The sequence below is a fragment of the Mustelus asterias genome, chromosome 30, assembly GCF_964213995.1.
Source record: "Mustelus asterias chromosome 30, sMusAst1.hap1.1, whole genome shotgun sequence".
In the NCBI taxonomy this organism is placed as follows: Eukaryota; Metazoa; Chordata; class Chondrichthyes; order Carcharhiniformes; family Triakidae; genus Mustelus; species Mustelus asterias.
Window position 1 is genome coordinate 9,134,875 of NC_135830.1, and position 16,022 is coordinate 9,150,896.

The following is a 16,022-nucleotide window of genomic DNA, read 5'->3' on the forward strand; positions in this document are numbered from 1 at the left end:
TGAACCGGGAACCTTTCGCCTCTCTGCAATGTTCAACTGCGCTGTATTGCTGCAGTTTCAAATGATTAGACTGAGAGCCCATGTCACTTGTTTCAGGAAGATAACCGTTACTTTCAATGTGATTGCTCAACTTTTCTTGAACTTCAAAATTTGAAAGCGATCGCCTGGCAAATATCTAAGGGATCAATGATTTCTGCTCATTCACTAATGCATCGTATTAATCTTCCTTCGAATAATCTCAACCACTTGTGCTCATTAATAAAAGCAAATTACTGCGGATTCTGAAACCAAAGGAGAAAATACTGGAAAATCTCACATGGCCTGGCAGCATATGTAAGGAGAGAAAGGAGCTAACGTTTCGAGTCCAGATGACACTTTGTCAAAGCTCATTGTACAATTGTACTCAGTATTTGTTTCAATATTTAATATCAATACATTGTTTAACACATATGTCTTCATTATGAATTGAATATCTCTGAAATTGAATATCACTGAATTGCAAACATAACTGGCCAACGAAAAGAGTCGAATCACCGGGTAATACAGATCCCATGGTGTTTGTTTGAGATTGGCTATCGTCAGCTTTTTAAAAAAGTCAACTATAATTCAATGGAAGTGATTGAAGAATTATCTGTTCGGTATACTTGAGCCTTTTTTATTATAAGTGTGAAACATTCAGGCGCATAAATTCCAGCCATCTATGGGAAAGATTAGTGGATCCGCACTGAGTCTCCATTTCCTCATCTGTCTGAGTGGTTTTTTTTCCGATTTCCATGTGATGAAGCAAGAATTTTTTAAAAATATTCTTCTGGGAAATGTGCGCCATTTCCCCTAGTTCACTTAGAGTATCACTTGTGTCTGTCTTTTTGAGCACACACTCCCATTAGACATGCTTCAGATGGTGATTCGCTATTTTAGATTGCCCCTGTGAACCCATTAAATTTTGTTGTACACTGAACAAGATGATACTATGTGCAGGTTGTCAAAATAGAGACGTTTCTTTCCTGTCAGTGCGTCAAAAAAAAAATCAGCATTTCGTATTCACAGAAACCATTTGAGGTTGAGGTCAGAGGAAAGATAATATTGCTGTAATATCGAGATTCGGATAATGTTCAGCAACGAACTGAAATCATACAGGATTTCCCTCATCTTACATGAGAAAGCTTAACGAATGCTGCTTCCCTGTTTCAGACCGGGGACTTTTCGTGTTTTAAGAGAACGGGATAACCACTCCACTGCAGCTAGCATTGGGGCCTCAATGGCCCTGACTACAATGTTTAACTCCACAGTGTTGCTGCAGGTTTGAATGGTATGATTGAGGGCCCATGTCACTTAATACAACAGCACATCCCTGACTTTCAACCTGATATCTCAACTTATCTTGTTCTTCAAAATTAAAAAGAGTTCGGCCGGCAAACATCTAAGGAAGCACTGATTTGTGCGCAATCATTAATGCGTCATTCTTATCTTCCTGCGAATAATTTCAACCAATTATACTCAGTATTTGTTTCATAGAATCATAGAATCAGTGCAGAAACGGCCCATCGGCCCAACGAATCAGCAGCGACGCCAGAGTATCATAACCAGACCATTTCCCCTGCTTTCCCCACAACGCTACTCCTTTCCCATGGCTAATCTATCTAACCAAGGGGCAATTTAGCATGCCCAATCCACCTTGGATCATCATTCAATTTTTAATATCAATACAGTTATTTAATATATATGTCCAAATTCTGAATTTAATATCTCTGGAACAATATCTCTGGAATATGCAATTGGTCTGACTGCATTGTTCAACTCCGCTCGATTGCTGCAGGTTCGAATGGTTAGACTGAGAGTCCATGTCCTCTTTTTTTTAGGTCAAACCAAACCAAGTAAACAAACTCAGATTAAATCAGGACAAAGTAAAAGGGCCAGCTCCCCAAAAAGGAGGGGGAACAGCCCGAACAGAAATCAAAGTACAAAGGAAACTTAAAAACATCAAATTAAAATGTGATTATTAGGGTCAATAATGCACCCCAACCCCTGCGGTGCCCAGCGGGCGCGGAAAGCGTCAACCGCGCCCGTGGACACCGCATGCTCCCTCTCCAGGGACACCTGGCCGCGAACGTAGCCGCGGCTGAGAGTCCATGTCCCTCAGTGCAAGAAGACAACCGTTACTTGCAACGTGATGTCTCAACTTGTCTCGAATTTCAAAATTTAAAAGCTTTCATCGGACAAATGTCTAAGGGAGCAATGATTTCTGCTCAATCATGAATGCGTCATTCTCATATACCATCGATTAACTTCAACCACTTATATCCAGTATTTGTTCGGTAATCAACATTTACTATCAATCCATTTATTTAACACAGATGTCCTCATTGCGAATGGAATATGTCTGAAATATACAACATTGAATTGCAAACATTACAGAACAACAAAATAAATCGAGTCACGGATAATACACATCGAATGGTGCTTTTTGAAGTAAGTTTGACCATGATCAGCTTTTAAACCAAATCAAATATATTTAAAGGGAAGAGATTCAAGAATGATCTGTCAGTTATACTTGATCCCTTTTGATTCTGTGTGTGAAACATTCTGGCGCCTAAATCTCGTTCATCTATAGGAGATCCAGAAGGCCCGCTTTGTTTCTTGATTTCCTCTTCTGTCTGAGAGGTTTTCCCTATTTCGTTATTATGAAGAAACATTTTAAAAAGATGCTTCGGGGAAATGTTCTCCTTTTTCTCTACTTCAGTTACAGTATCACTTGTATCTGTATTTTTGAGCATACAATACTCTTAGACATGTTTCAGTTGGTGATGAAGTATGTTAGTCTGCATCTATAAACCTATTAAATTCTGGTGTGGACTGAAAATATTGATAATATGTGCACGGTTTTAAAATAGGAGCATTTCCTCTCATTGCGTCATGAAAATACAAGGTTTCTGATTTTGCTGAAAGCTTTTGAGGCCGAGGTGAGCGCAAGTATAACATGGCTGTAACGTCGAGTTTCGGATAATGTTCAGCTACAATCTCAAATTATACAGACTTCCCTCAACCTTAATGAACAAGTTTCATTAATGCTTCTGCTCGATTTCGAACGTGAGCCCTTGCGTGCGTGAGGCAAATGCAACCAGCGCTACACCACTGAAAATGTGGGCTGCTCCGTAGCCCAATGGGGCTGTCTTGAAATGTTGCAACATTCGTTGGGAATGCTGTAGACACATTAATCTAAGAATGATTGAAAATGGTTAACAATGTCACAGAACGATGAGAGGCTCATCAATCCATCAGATCTTTGCGAATTATTTTATGAGGAGCTAAACAATTAATATGTCGTTGCGGGATTGATAGGTCGAAGGGCCTGTTCCTGTGCTGAACTGTTCTTTGTTCCACTTTCAATTTCCTCTAATTCCATGAAGTTGATGTTTCTCCCTTTTAAGTCATTGAAAAATCCCAATTTGAAGAAGGAGTTTCTGCGGAATCCATGGACAATTTGCTTTAACAACCTTTCCCTTACCCAATGGCAGGAAGTATTGGATTTAGCCTCCCGATATAGTTTTCAATGTAAACATATATTTATTTTTGCAATTGATTTTATATCGATTTTACAAAACGAATTTAAATCTGATGTAGCATCTCCTCATTATTTCTGAATTATATCTAATATAACTGCATTTACTCCACAACCTTCCACAGAGTGTGGAATATAACAGACGAGAATAAATCACCTACACCTGAAGCAGTCTTCTTGTGCTGTCCTCCTGTATCCTGAACATCCAATCCGAGAACCTCGAGAATGGATGGAGAATCTGTCTTATTCACACGGACTTCACATAGGGCAACACAGTGGCACGGTGGTTAGCACTGCTGTTTCGCAACGCGAGGGACCCGGGTTCATTTGAAATTCCTCCTTAGTATACACGAACAGGCGGCGGAATGTGGCGACGAGAGGATTTTCACAGTAACTTGAAGTATTAATTGCAGTATTAATGTAAGCCTGGTTGTGACACCAGTAAAGATGTTTTGCACACGGACACATCCAGAATATGTTTGGCGGTAAAAATGAATACATCCATTATTGCTTATTCTGCAAAAGGGTCCACGTCGATTTGTCAATCAATGATCAGCATTGATGAGAAATAGATTTCTGGCTGCTCCTGTTGTTAAAATGTCGTGTTCCATCGCAATGAGTATCTAACACGATATTGCCGCACTTACACCACACCAGGGAATTCCAGTTCAGGAAGTTTACTCTGGAGCTAGCGCGCTTTTTACGTTGCCAATGAGTTCATGTCCCTTTTGTGTGTCAATGGCTGTGCCAATCTGCTTGGTTATCTTTCTTAGTGAGTGTCCGCGTGTCTCGTGGAACAAGCTGCCAGAGGTATTAGTAGAGGCCGTTACAAGTTTATCTTTTAAAAAACATTTAGATAGTATATGGTTACGATGGGTATGGAGGGATATGGGCCAAATGCGGGCAATTGGGATTAGCTGAGGGGTTTAAAGAAAAACGGGCGGCATGGACAAGTTGGGCCGAAGGGCCTGTTTCCATGCTGTAAACCTCCAGAGATTTTAGAGAGAGTGCAGAGGAGGTTTACCAGGATGTTGCCTGGTATGGAAGGGCTTAGTTATAAGGAGAGATTGGGTAAACTGGGGTTGTTCTCCATGGAAAGACGGAGGATGAAGGGTGACCTAAAAGAGGTGTATAAAATTATGAAAGGCATAGATAGGGTGAACGGTGGGAAGCTTTTTCCCAGGTCAGTGGTGACGTTCACGAGGGGTCATAGGTTCAAGGTGAGGGGGGCGGGGGGGGGGGGAGGTTTAACACGGATATCAGAAGGAGGTATTTTACACAGAGGGTGGTGAGGGCCTGGAATGCGCTGCCGGGCAAGGTGGTGGAGGCGGACACACTGGGAACGTTTACGACTTATCTAGGTAGCCACATGAACGGAGTGGGAATGGTGGGATACAAAAGAATGATCTAGTTGGGACCAGGGAGAGGCGCGGGCTTGGAGGGCCGAAGGGCCTGTTCCTGTGCTGTATTGTTCTTTGTTCTTTGTTTGTTCTTTGACTCTATGTTTGAGTCGATCGGTTTGGGAATCTATCACTTAGTTTACTTGTCTCTGTGTTGATTCTGTGCAGTATCCGAGGCTTGCAGTGAACACGGAGGTGGAGGTATTCATGCATTATCATGGTTAACAACGCAAACTAATATGTGTCAGAAATCTGCAGAATACATCTGGATTTATAACGAGGGACGTTAGAATTGATGTCACTGTCTGGGCATATATCTATATGGTTATATATCCTTATTCGTGTTGGTCTTTCCACGTGACCGTGTGTGTATCTGTTCTCCCATGTCTGCTGGGTTTCCTCGGGTGCTGTGGTTTCCTCCAACAGTCCAAAGATGTGCGGATTAGGTGGATTGGCCAGGCTAAAAGAATGGTCTAGTTTGGACCAGGGAGCGGCGCGGGCTTGGAGGGCCGAAGGGCCTGTTCTTGTGCTGTATTGTTCTTTGTTCTAAATTGACCCCTAGTGTCAGGGAGATGGTAGAAATGGTAGAAACCCTACAGTGCAGAAAGAGGCCATTCGGCCCATCGAGTCTGCACCGAACACAATTCCACCCCAGGCCCTGTCCCCATATCCCCACATATTTACCCGCTAATGTACGCATCCCGGGACACTAAGGGGCAATTTAGCATGGCCAATTAACCTAACCCGCACATCTTTGGACTGTGGGAGGAAACCGGAGCACCCGGAGGAAACCGACGCAGACACAGGAAGAATGTGCAAACTCCACACAGACAGTGACCCGAGCCGGGAATCGAACCCAGGTCCCTGGAGCTGTGAAGCAGCAGTGCTAACCACTGTGCTACCGTGCCGCCCCCCTAGATTATGTGTGGGGTTACGGAAATAGGGCCTCGGTGGAATTGTGGTCGGTACAGAATCGCTGGGCCGAATGGTCTCCTTCTGTACTGTAGGGGTTCTATGATTCTATGATCTCTATATGTTGACGTCAGTCTTTGCAGGTTGCCGTGTGTGTACCTGTTTCCAATATGCGGCTGTGCTGTCCACCGGAGGGCGCTCTCTGATCACTTATGAAAGATCACGATCCCCTCCGAAAGGAGGCGTCTGTTTGAAGATGTAAAAATGGGCGGAGAGATGGAGTCACCTTCGATCTCATAACATCCCCCTGACTGTTTCAACTTCTCCAATTGCAGATCTGATGCAGACAGTGATCAGTCACTCTGTTCCTGGTGTTTAAACTCATGGGGGTGAAACTCTGTCTCACTCTGGTTATTGTCCTGATTACAGGTCTGTCATTTTGAACTTCTGCTTGAAATCCGCCAGTCACCATATTCATTCCCCATTTCCATCTCGAGGCGTTTATTCCGTTGTTGTTACTCCTTCTAACCCGCTGCGCGTCTGTTGTCTATTTTCAGACATGAGTAACGGTGACTCAGTGTCCCTGTCAGAACCAGGAGTTGAAGCATCAGAGGGTGAAGATTCAGCAATATCCTGCATTTACTCGGTACCCAGTTCAACTATACAACATTACCTGTTCTAGTATCGCCAGTTTACACACCGAGCTCCTCATTAATTGCTCAGAGCCGCTAATTTTCCGATGCGGCTGCAAGTTTTGAACACTTCAACGGGAATCTCAACCTGAAACAAAGTTCTTTTCACTTGCCCATGAAAGATTAGAAGGTGACAGACAGCGCCGAGTATTACTGTGCACTGAGAGTCACAGCGAATGAGCCTCATACAAAATCTGGCACAGTTCGATAATCAATGATTCATTGTCAGGACAACACATGGGGTTAAACATCAGAGAATAATTACTCATAGTGAACGTGACAATACAGCCCCGTCTGAGTGTTTTCCCTCACTGAGGTTAATGATTGTCACTGTTGGAAATTTGACATATTTTTACTCATATGACTATCAGATCAGGTCCAATCGTTCACCGATCCCATTGACACAAACCCGCAGATCGCCCAGGTGAACAATGTCATCCATCTGAACTTTAAATGTTCCAGAGCCGTTAACTGTGTGACAGACCACACCTTTCAAAAGAGATCAAATATCAAAGGCAGAGTCAGAGTTGTCACATGTTGAAGTCGCTGGGTTAAAATTATTGACTGTAACATGTGTACTTTATAAAGAAAAGCCCCCAGTTGCAAACAGTCGAGGTAACAATATTGGGCGGATATTTTGCTGGTGCTTAAAGTCCACAAATGCTGATGCGGTGAGTTATTTAAACAATTTCGGCTTTCACTCGAGGTGTCAGGACTGCTTTAGAACCATAGAACCATAGATAATTACAGCTCAGAAACAGGCCTTTTGGCCCTTCTTGTCTGTGCCGAACCATTTTATGCCTAGTCCCACTGACCTGCACTTGGACCACATCCCTCCACACCCCTCTCATCCATGAACCCGTCCAAGTTTTTCTTAAATGTTAAAAGTGACCCCGCATTTACCACTTTATCCGGCAGCTCATTCCACACTCCCACCACTCTCTGCGTGAAGAAGCCCCCCCTAATATTCCCTTTAAACTTTTCTCCTTTCACCCTTAACCCATGCCCTCTGGTTTTTTTCTCCCCCAGCCTCAGCGGAAAAAGCCTGCTTGCATTCACTCTATTTATGCCCATCAAAATCTTATACACCTGTATCAAATCTCCCCTCAATCTTCTACGCTCCAGGGAATAAAGTCCCAACCTATTCAATCTCTCTCTGTAACTCAGCTTCTCAAGTCCCGACAACATCCTTGTGAACCTTCTCTGCACTCTTTCAATCTTATTTACATCCTTCCTGTAACTAGGTGACCAAAACTGTACACAATACTCCAAATTCGGCCTCACCAATGCCTTATATAACCTTACCATAACACTACAACCTTTATACTCGATACTCCGATTTATAAAGGCCAATGTACCAAAGGCACTCTTTACGACCCTATCCACCTATCCACCTGTGACGTCACTTTTAGGGAGTTCTTTGGTTTGTCCTTCCAAAGTGCAATATCTCACACTTGTCTGCGTTAAATTCCATTTGCCATTTTTCAGCCCATTTTTCTAGTTGGTCCAAATCCCTCTGCAAGCTTTGAAAACCTTCCTCACTGTCCACTACATCTCCAATCTTTGTATCATCAGCAAACTTGCTGATCCAATTGACCACATTAACATCCAGATCATTGATATAGATGACAAACAACAATGGACCCAACACCGATCCCTGCGGCACACCACTAGTCACAGGCCTCCGCTCAGAGAAGCAATCCTCCACAACCACTCTCTGGCTTCTTCCATTGAAAGAAGTTTAACAACACCAGGTTAAAGTCCAACAGGTTTATTTAGTAGCAAAAATCTTCCATTGAACCAGTGTCTTATCCAACTTACGACCTCCCCATGTATACCTAGCGACTGAACCTTCCTAACAAACCTCCCATGAAGGACCTTGTCAAAGGCCTTGCTGAAATCCAGGTAGAGAACATCCACCGCCTTCCCTTCATCCACTTTCCTGGTAACCTCCTCGAAAAACTCTAATAGATTGGTCAAACATGACCTACCACGCACAAAGCCATGTTGACTCTCCCTAATAAGTCCCTGTCTATCCAAATATTTGTAGATCCTATCGCTTATCACACCTTCCAATAACTTACCCACCACCGACGTCAAACGTACTGGCCGATAATTTCCCGGATTTCTTTTGGAACCTTTTTTAAACAACGGAACAACATGAGCCACCCTCCAATCATCCGGCACCTCCCCCGTGAAGACTGACATTTTAAATATGTCTGCCAGGGCCCCTGCAAGTTCAACAACACTAGCTTCCCTCAAGGTCCGTGGGAATACCCTGTCCGGTCCTGGGGATTTATCCACTCTGATTTGCCTCAAGACAGCGAGCACCTCCTCCCCTTTAATCTGTAAATGTTCCATGGCCTCCCTACCAGTTTGCCTTATTTCCGTAGACTCCATGCCCGTTTCCTCAGTAAATACGGATGCAAAAAAACAATTTAGTATTTCCCCCATCTCTTTTGGTTCCATACACAGTCTACCACTCTGGTCTTCAAGAGGACCAATTTTATCCCTCACTATCCTTTTGGTCCTAACATACCTATAGAAGCTCTTTGGATTTTCCTTCACTCTGTCTGCCAAAGCAACCTCATGTCTTCTTTTAGCCCTCCTGATTTCCCTCTTAAGTAGCTTCTTGCACTTTTTATACTCCTCGAGCATCTGATGTTTTCCTTGCTGCCTGTACATTTCATACAACTCTCTCTTCCTCTTAATCAGTTTTACAATCTCCCTCGAGAACCAAGGTTCCTTATTCCTATTTACTTTGCCTTTAATCCTGACAGGAACATACAAACTCTGCACTCTCAAAATTTCTCCTTTGAAGGCCTCCCACTTTCCATTTACATCCTTACCAGAGAACAGCCTGTGCCAATCCACACTTCCCAGATCCCTTCTCATTTCATCAAATTTGGCCTTTTTCCAGTTCAGAACTTCAACCCGAGGACCAGATCTATCCTTATCCACGATCAGGTTGAAACTAATGGCCTTATGATCACTGGATCCAAAGTGTTCCCTCACACTCAGATCCATCATCTGCCCTAACTCATTTCCCAATAGGAGATCCAATATCGCATCCTCTCTAGTTGGCACCTCTATATACTGATGTAGAAAATTCTCCTGAACACATTTTACAAACTCTACCCCGTCTAAACCTTTAACAGTATGCTTTGTACAAAGGTAAACAATTTCTATTCTGCTGACTACTCCCATACTGGCTCGTTGGCCTAGGGGTATGAGTCTCGCTTCGGGTATCCAGCCCGTTAGCATGCGAGAGGTCCCGGGTTCATAATCCCGGACGAGCCCGGGATTTGACCAAGTCAGATACTGTGATTTCTTTAAGGTGCAAACGGTGGGATGGCTCCGTCAAAGAGGCATAGGGGTTTAAAGCACGGAAAGAGCCCACTCGGACACCCAAGTGGCAGGCGCGGACACCCATCATGTCTGCGCCTGCCATGTGACATCTGGACGGGAAACGTTAGTTCTGATTCTCGCTCCACAGATAGTGCCAGAAATACTGACATAACCCAGTACTTTCTGTTTTTACTTCAGATTTCGAAAGTCCGCAGCATGCAGCATTATATAAGACTTTATGTTTTGGGCTGACAAGTGGCAAGTAAAATTCGCGCCACACAAATGCCAGACAATGTCCATCACCAATAAGAGAAAATCTAACCACCGCCTCTTGACGGTCAATAGTTTTTCCACCACTGAATTCCCCGCTGTTAACATCCTTACGGTCAGCATTGACCAGAAACTCAATTGGACTCGCCACATCAACACAATGGCTACAAGAGCAGGTCAGAGGCCAGGAATACTGCGGCGAATAACTCACCTCCTGACTCCCCAGAGTCTGTCCACCATCTACAAGGCACAAGTCAGGAGCGTGATGGAATATTCCCACCTCGCCTGGATGGGTGCAGCGCCCACAACACTCAAGAAGATTGACATTATCCAGGACAAAGCAGCCCGCTTGATTGGCACCACATCCACAAGCATTCAATCCCACCACAACCGATGCTCAGTAGCAGCGATGTGTATCTAAAAGATGCACAGCAGCAATTCACCAAAGATCCTTAGACAGCACCTTCGAAACCCACGACCACTTCCATCCAGAAGGAAAAGGGTAGTAGACACATGGGAACATCACCAGCTGCAAGTTCTCCTCGAAGTCACTCACCATCCTGACTTGGAATTAGATTGCCATTCCTTAGCATGGCCTCATTCTGTGGTGTACTCATTTTCTGATTTAGTGCGTACCTCACCCTGAGGCCGTGAACCGCAAAGTATTTTCTCATTTCTCATTTCTGTCATCTCTCCCTCAATGTCAGCAAAACGGAGATTGTCATTGACTTCAGAAAGCGTAGAGGAGAACATGCCCCTGTCTCCATCAAAGGGGACGAAGTGGAATGGGTCGAGAGCTTCAGGTTTTTCTGTCTCCAGATCACCAACAACCTGTCCTGGCCTCCCATGCAGACACTATAGTGAAGAAAGCCCATCAACGCCTCTACTTTCTCAGAAGACTTAGGAAATTTGGCATGTCAGATACGACTGTCACCAAGGTTTACAGGTGCACCATAGAAAACATTCTTTCTAATTGTATCACAGCTTGGTATGGCTCCTGCTCTGCCCAAGACCGCAATAAACTACAAAGAGTCGTGAATGTAGCCCAATCCACCACTCCAACCAGCCTCCCATCCATTGATTCTGTCTACGCTTCCTGCTGCCTCCGCAAAGCAGCCAGGGTAGTTAAGGACCCCGCGCACCCCGGACATTCTCTCTTCCACCTTGTTCCTTCGAGAGAAAGATACAGAAGTCTGAGGTCACGTACTAGCCGACTCAAGAACAGCTTCTTCCCTGCTGCCATCATACTTTTGAATGGACATTACCTTGCATTAAGTTGATCTTTCTCTACACCCTGACAGTGACTGTAATACCAAATTCTGCACTCTCCCGTTTCCTTCTCTATGAACAGTACGCTTTGTCTGTATAGCGCGCAAGAAAACATGCTTTTCACTGTATACTAATACATGTGACAATAATAAATAAAACCAAATCAAATCGTTTCATTTCTCCTGACTTCCAGACTATTCCTGTTGTTACATTTCCTCCCTCCTGAGTTTCAGTCGTTTCAAATTCCCACATTTTTCACCTTTTCCTGTTGTAATGAAAGGCCATGGATGTAAAAGATGAGCTTTGTTTCCCTGTCCACAAATTCTGCCTGAATTCCTAAGTTTCTGCAGCATCTTCCGCCTTCGCTGCAGTTATCTGATCGGCTTCGAATGGCCAAGAGGATATATTTTCTTTCAATCAGTGGCTGCTTATAGGCTCTTTGGTGCAGGGGTATGAATCGCATTTTGGTGTGCCTTAACCACCGAGATCCCGTTGAAATCCGAGACTAGCCCTACTGTTTCTTCTTATCCCTGTTACATCAAAACATTGAAAGCAGGAGTAGGTCATTGGAACATCATCTCCCATTCATTGTTGTCATGCCTGATAATCAAATTCAATACCCTGATCCGCCATTTAGCACCAAGAGTATATTAAACTTCTCTTGAAATCATAGTGTTGGCCTCAACTACTTTCTGTGGAAGGGAACTCTGCAGATTCACCACTCTCTGGCTGAAGGAATTCTCATAATCTCAGCCGTTATCCTCAAACTATAATCCCTAGTTCTGGACTCCGCACTAACGAGAACATTCTTTCTGAATCTATCCTGTTTCATCCGGTCAGAATGTTATAAGGTTCCATCAGAATCATAGAATCCCTGCAGTACAGAACGAGGCCAATTCGGCCCATCAAGTCTGTACGGACCACAATCCCATACAGGCCCCACTCTTGTAACTACATGCATTCACCCTGCTAATCCCCTTGACATTGGGGACAATATAACACGGCCAATCAACATTAGCCGCACATCTTTGGACAATGGGAGGAAACCGGAACACCCGGAGGAAACCCATGCAGATACGGGGAGAGTGCGCTAGCTCCACACAGACAGTGACCCGATGCCAGATTTGAACCTCGGACCCTGGCGTTTTGAGGCAGCAGTGCTAACTAATGTGCCACCCAAAACATATCTGCCCAGAAATAGCCAGGATTAGTTGGCAAGAAATGCATTTGCCAATCTTGGACACCTAAGTGTTAAAATAAGCCGCATCCCAGAAGGGGCTTGCCCGACAATGCTGATCGCTATCCACAAGTCCAGCCATCTTCGTGTCATCCGCAGACATGCGGATAACACCAGTTACACCTTCTTCCAAATCATTTATATATATCACAAATAGCAGAGGTCCCAGTACAGAGCCCTACGGAACACCACTGGTCACAGACCTCCAGCCGAAAAAAGACCCTTCAACCGCTACCCTCTGTCTCCTATGGCCAAGCCAGTTCTCCACCCATCTAGCCACTTCTCCTTGTATCCCATGAGCCTTAACCTTCTTAACCAACCTGCCATGTGGGACTTTGTCAAATGCCTTACTGAAATCCATATAGACGACATCCACGACACTTCCTTCGTCAACCGTTTTTGTCACTTCCTCAAAAAACTCTACCAAATTTGTAAGGCACGACCTCCCTCTTACAAAACCATGCTGTCTGTCACTCATGAGATTGTTCCGTTCTAAATGCACGTGCATCCTATCTCTAAGAATCCTCTCCAACAACTTCCCTACCACGGACGTCAAGCTCACCGGCCTATAATATCCTGGATTATCCCTGCTACCCTTCTTAAACAACGGGACCACATTCGCTATCCTCCAATCCTCAGGGACCTCACCTGTGTCCAAAGAAGCGACAAAGATTTCCGTCAGAGGCCCAGCAATTTCATCTCTCGTCTCCCTGAGCAGTCTAGGATAGATGCCATCAGGCCCTGGGGCTTTGTCAGTTTTAATGTTCCCTAAAAAACCTAACACTTCCTCCCTTGTAATAGAGATTTTCTCTAACGGGTCAACACCTCCCTCCGAGACACTCCCTGTTAACACGTCCCTTTCCTTCATGAATACCAATGCAAAGTATTCATTTAGGATCTCCCCTATTCCCTTGGGCTCTGAGCATAATTCCCCTCCTTTGTCCCTGAGAGGTCCGATTTTCTCCCTGACAACTCTTTTGTTCCTAACGTATGAATAGAATGCCTTAGGATTCTCCTTAATCCTGCCTGCCAAGAACACGTTGTGACCTCCTTTTGCCCTTGTAACTCCCAGTTTGAGTCCTTTCCTACTCTCTCTATATTCCTCCAGAGCTCCATCTGTTTTCAGCTGCCTGGACGTAACGTACGCCTCCCTTTTCATCTTAATCAGATCCTCAATATCACGGCTCTCGAATCCTACCTTTTCACAGGCACATGCCTATCCTGCAACCTTATCAATTGTTCCTTCGAAGACTCCCACATGGCAGACGTGGACTTACCCTCGAACATCCTCTCCCAATCAACGTTCGCCAATTCCTGCCTAATCCGGCTATAGTCAGCCTTCCCCCAATTTAGCACCCTTCCCCTAGGGCAGCACTCATCCTTGTCCGTTACTATCCTAAAGTAAACAGAGCTTTGATCACTAATTGCCACATGTTTAACTATTGTTAAATTATCACACCGAGCTAGCCAGGAATCGAACCTGGAATCTTCGGATCTGTAGTCAGACGCGTTATCCATTGCGCCACTAGCCCACGGCAAAGCAGCATGCAGCAATGTTTACACATCGGTCCGAGGCTTCAAAATCGGCAGAAACATGGTCAAAACATATTCGTTTTAGTGAGGAAATGTTGCATAATTAAAATTTTCTCTGCTCACTTACAGTAATTCTACTTTGCCTTGAATTGAGTTAACCTGCTGTGCTGGAATTCGAACCCTGGTTCCCAAAGCTTCAGCCTGCTTCTCTGCGTTATCAATCCAGCGTCAACAACATGACACGAAACCGTCCCCCTCCCGCCAGTGAATCCACTATTGAATATTACCTGAATATAGTATCTCACAATCATATGGCATTGGCTCTTACTTGAGCCTCAAAATACATTCAGGAAAATACAAAATTGCTGAAAATGCACGACAAACTGAGCAGGAAAGAAGACACACCTATTTTGACTCATCACACATGTTATCAGTTTAATCAGTGGCTAAAAGAGCAGGGCAGAGGATGGGAATCCTGCGGGAGTAACTCACCTCCTGACTCCCAAAAAACAGTCCACGATCGACGTGGCACAAGTCAGGAGTGCGATAGAATATTCTCCACTTGTCTGCATGATGCAGGAATCCACCAAAGGCACCTTAGACAGCATCTTCCAAACCCATGACCGCTTCCACCTGGCAGCTCCCCCGCCCCCCCCACCCCCCTCCAACGCCACACAGCCAACACCACCCTCAAGTCCCTCAGCATTCTGATTTGGAAATATATCGCCGTTCCTTCACTGTCATTGGGACAAATTCGTGGAATTCCCTCCCTAACAGCACTGTATGTGTACCTGTACAAATGAATTGCAACGTTTCAAGAAGGCAGCTCACCACAACTTTCTCAAGGCTAAATACTGATGGGCAGCGCATGCTGATCTAGCCAGCGACACCCACATGAACAAAAAGAAACATCCAGGTAGCTCACTGAACCCATAATCATGCGGCCAGCTGAAGAGGTGAACGGAGATAAAATGAATGTCAAGTTACGTAGCCAACCCTGTTGATCATATCTTTATTTTCGAGCGAGTGTGTTGTGCTGATAGATTCCTCACAGTTTGTGCTCAGGTTCTCAAACGAAGCCCCATGTGAACCAATCCCAAAGTCTGCAATGCAAAGAAAAAAACAAAATCTGCAGCTCATGAAATCTGATAAAATCTTCGTGGGAGAGGGCGGCACAGTGGTTAGTTCTGCTGGTTCACAATACCAGGGACCTGGTTTCGATTCTGGGATTAGTCACTGTCTATGTGAATGGAGATATACAGCTTTTTAAAGCTGCAGCAGTAGCTCACCGATAGTCCCAGTGACCAGATGCGGAAGGCTACTGGCTTCCTAAACCAGGAAGCGTGTGTTCGAGGAAGTCGCGCAAGTTACCTTACAGAAAGTGATTAAAGTAAAGCTTTTGGAATTGGGAAACACATTGCAGTTGACATTGCCTGACAGAGCACGGAAAGGAAAGATAATTGTGGCGATAGCACATCATTTGGAATTGTCAGAAGCACAGTCAGAATCGTTGGAAATCGCGAGAATTCAGTTACAAATGAAACTGACTGAATATTAAAATATAGAAATAAACCCGACAGGACAGAAAGAGGTCACTCTGCCCATTGAGTCTGCACCGACCACAATCCCACCCAGGCCCTACCCCCACACATTTACCCACTAATCCCTCAAACCAACGCATCTCAGGACACTAAGGGGCAATTTTTATCATGACCAATCAATCTAACCCACACATCTTTGGATTGTAGAGGGAAACCGGAGCACCCGGAGGAAACCCACGCAGACAATGTGCAAACTCCACA

The 16,022-nt window shown here is 44.6% G+C and overlaps 1 non-coding gene across 1 annotated transcript; it reads right to left on the reverse strand.

The window, feature by feature from the left end:
- Positions 1–14,146: 14,146 nt before the first annotated feature.
- On the reverse strand, positions 14,147–14,219 carry trnac-aca (transfer RNA cysteine (anticodon ACA)). The gene has a single exon. It is a non-coding gene; the product is annotated as a tRNA-Cys (tRNA).
- Positions 14,220–16,022: the final 1,803 nt, after the last annotated feature.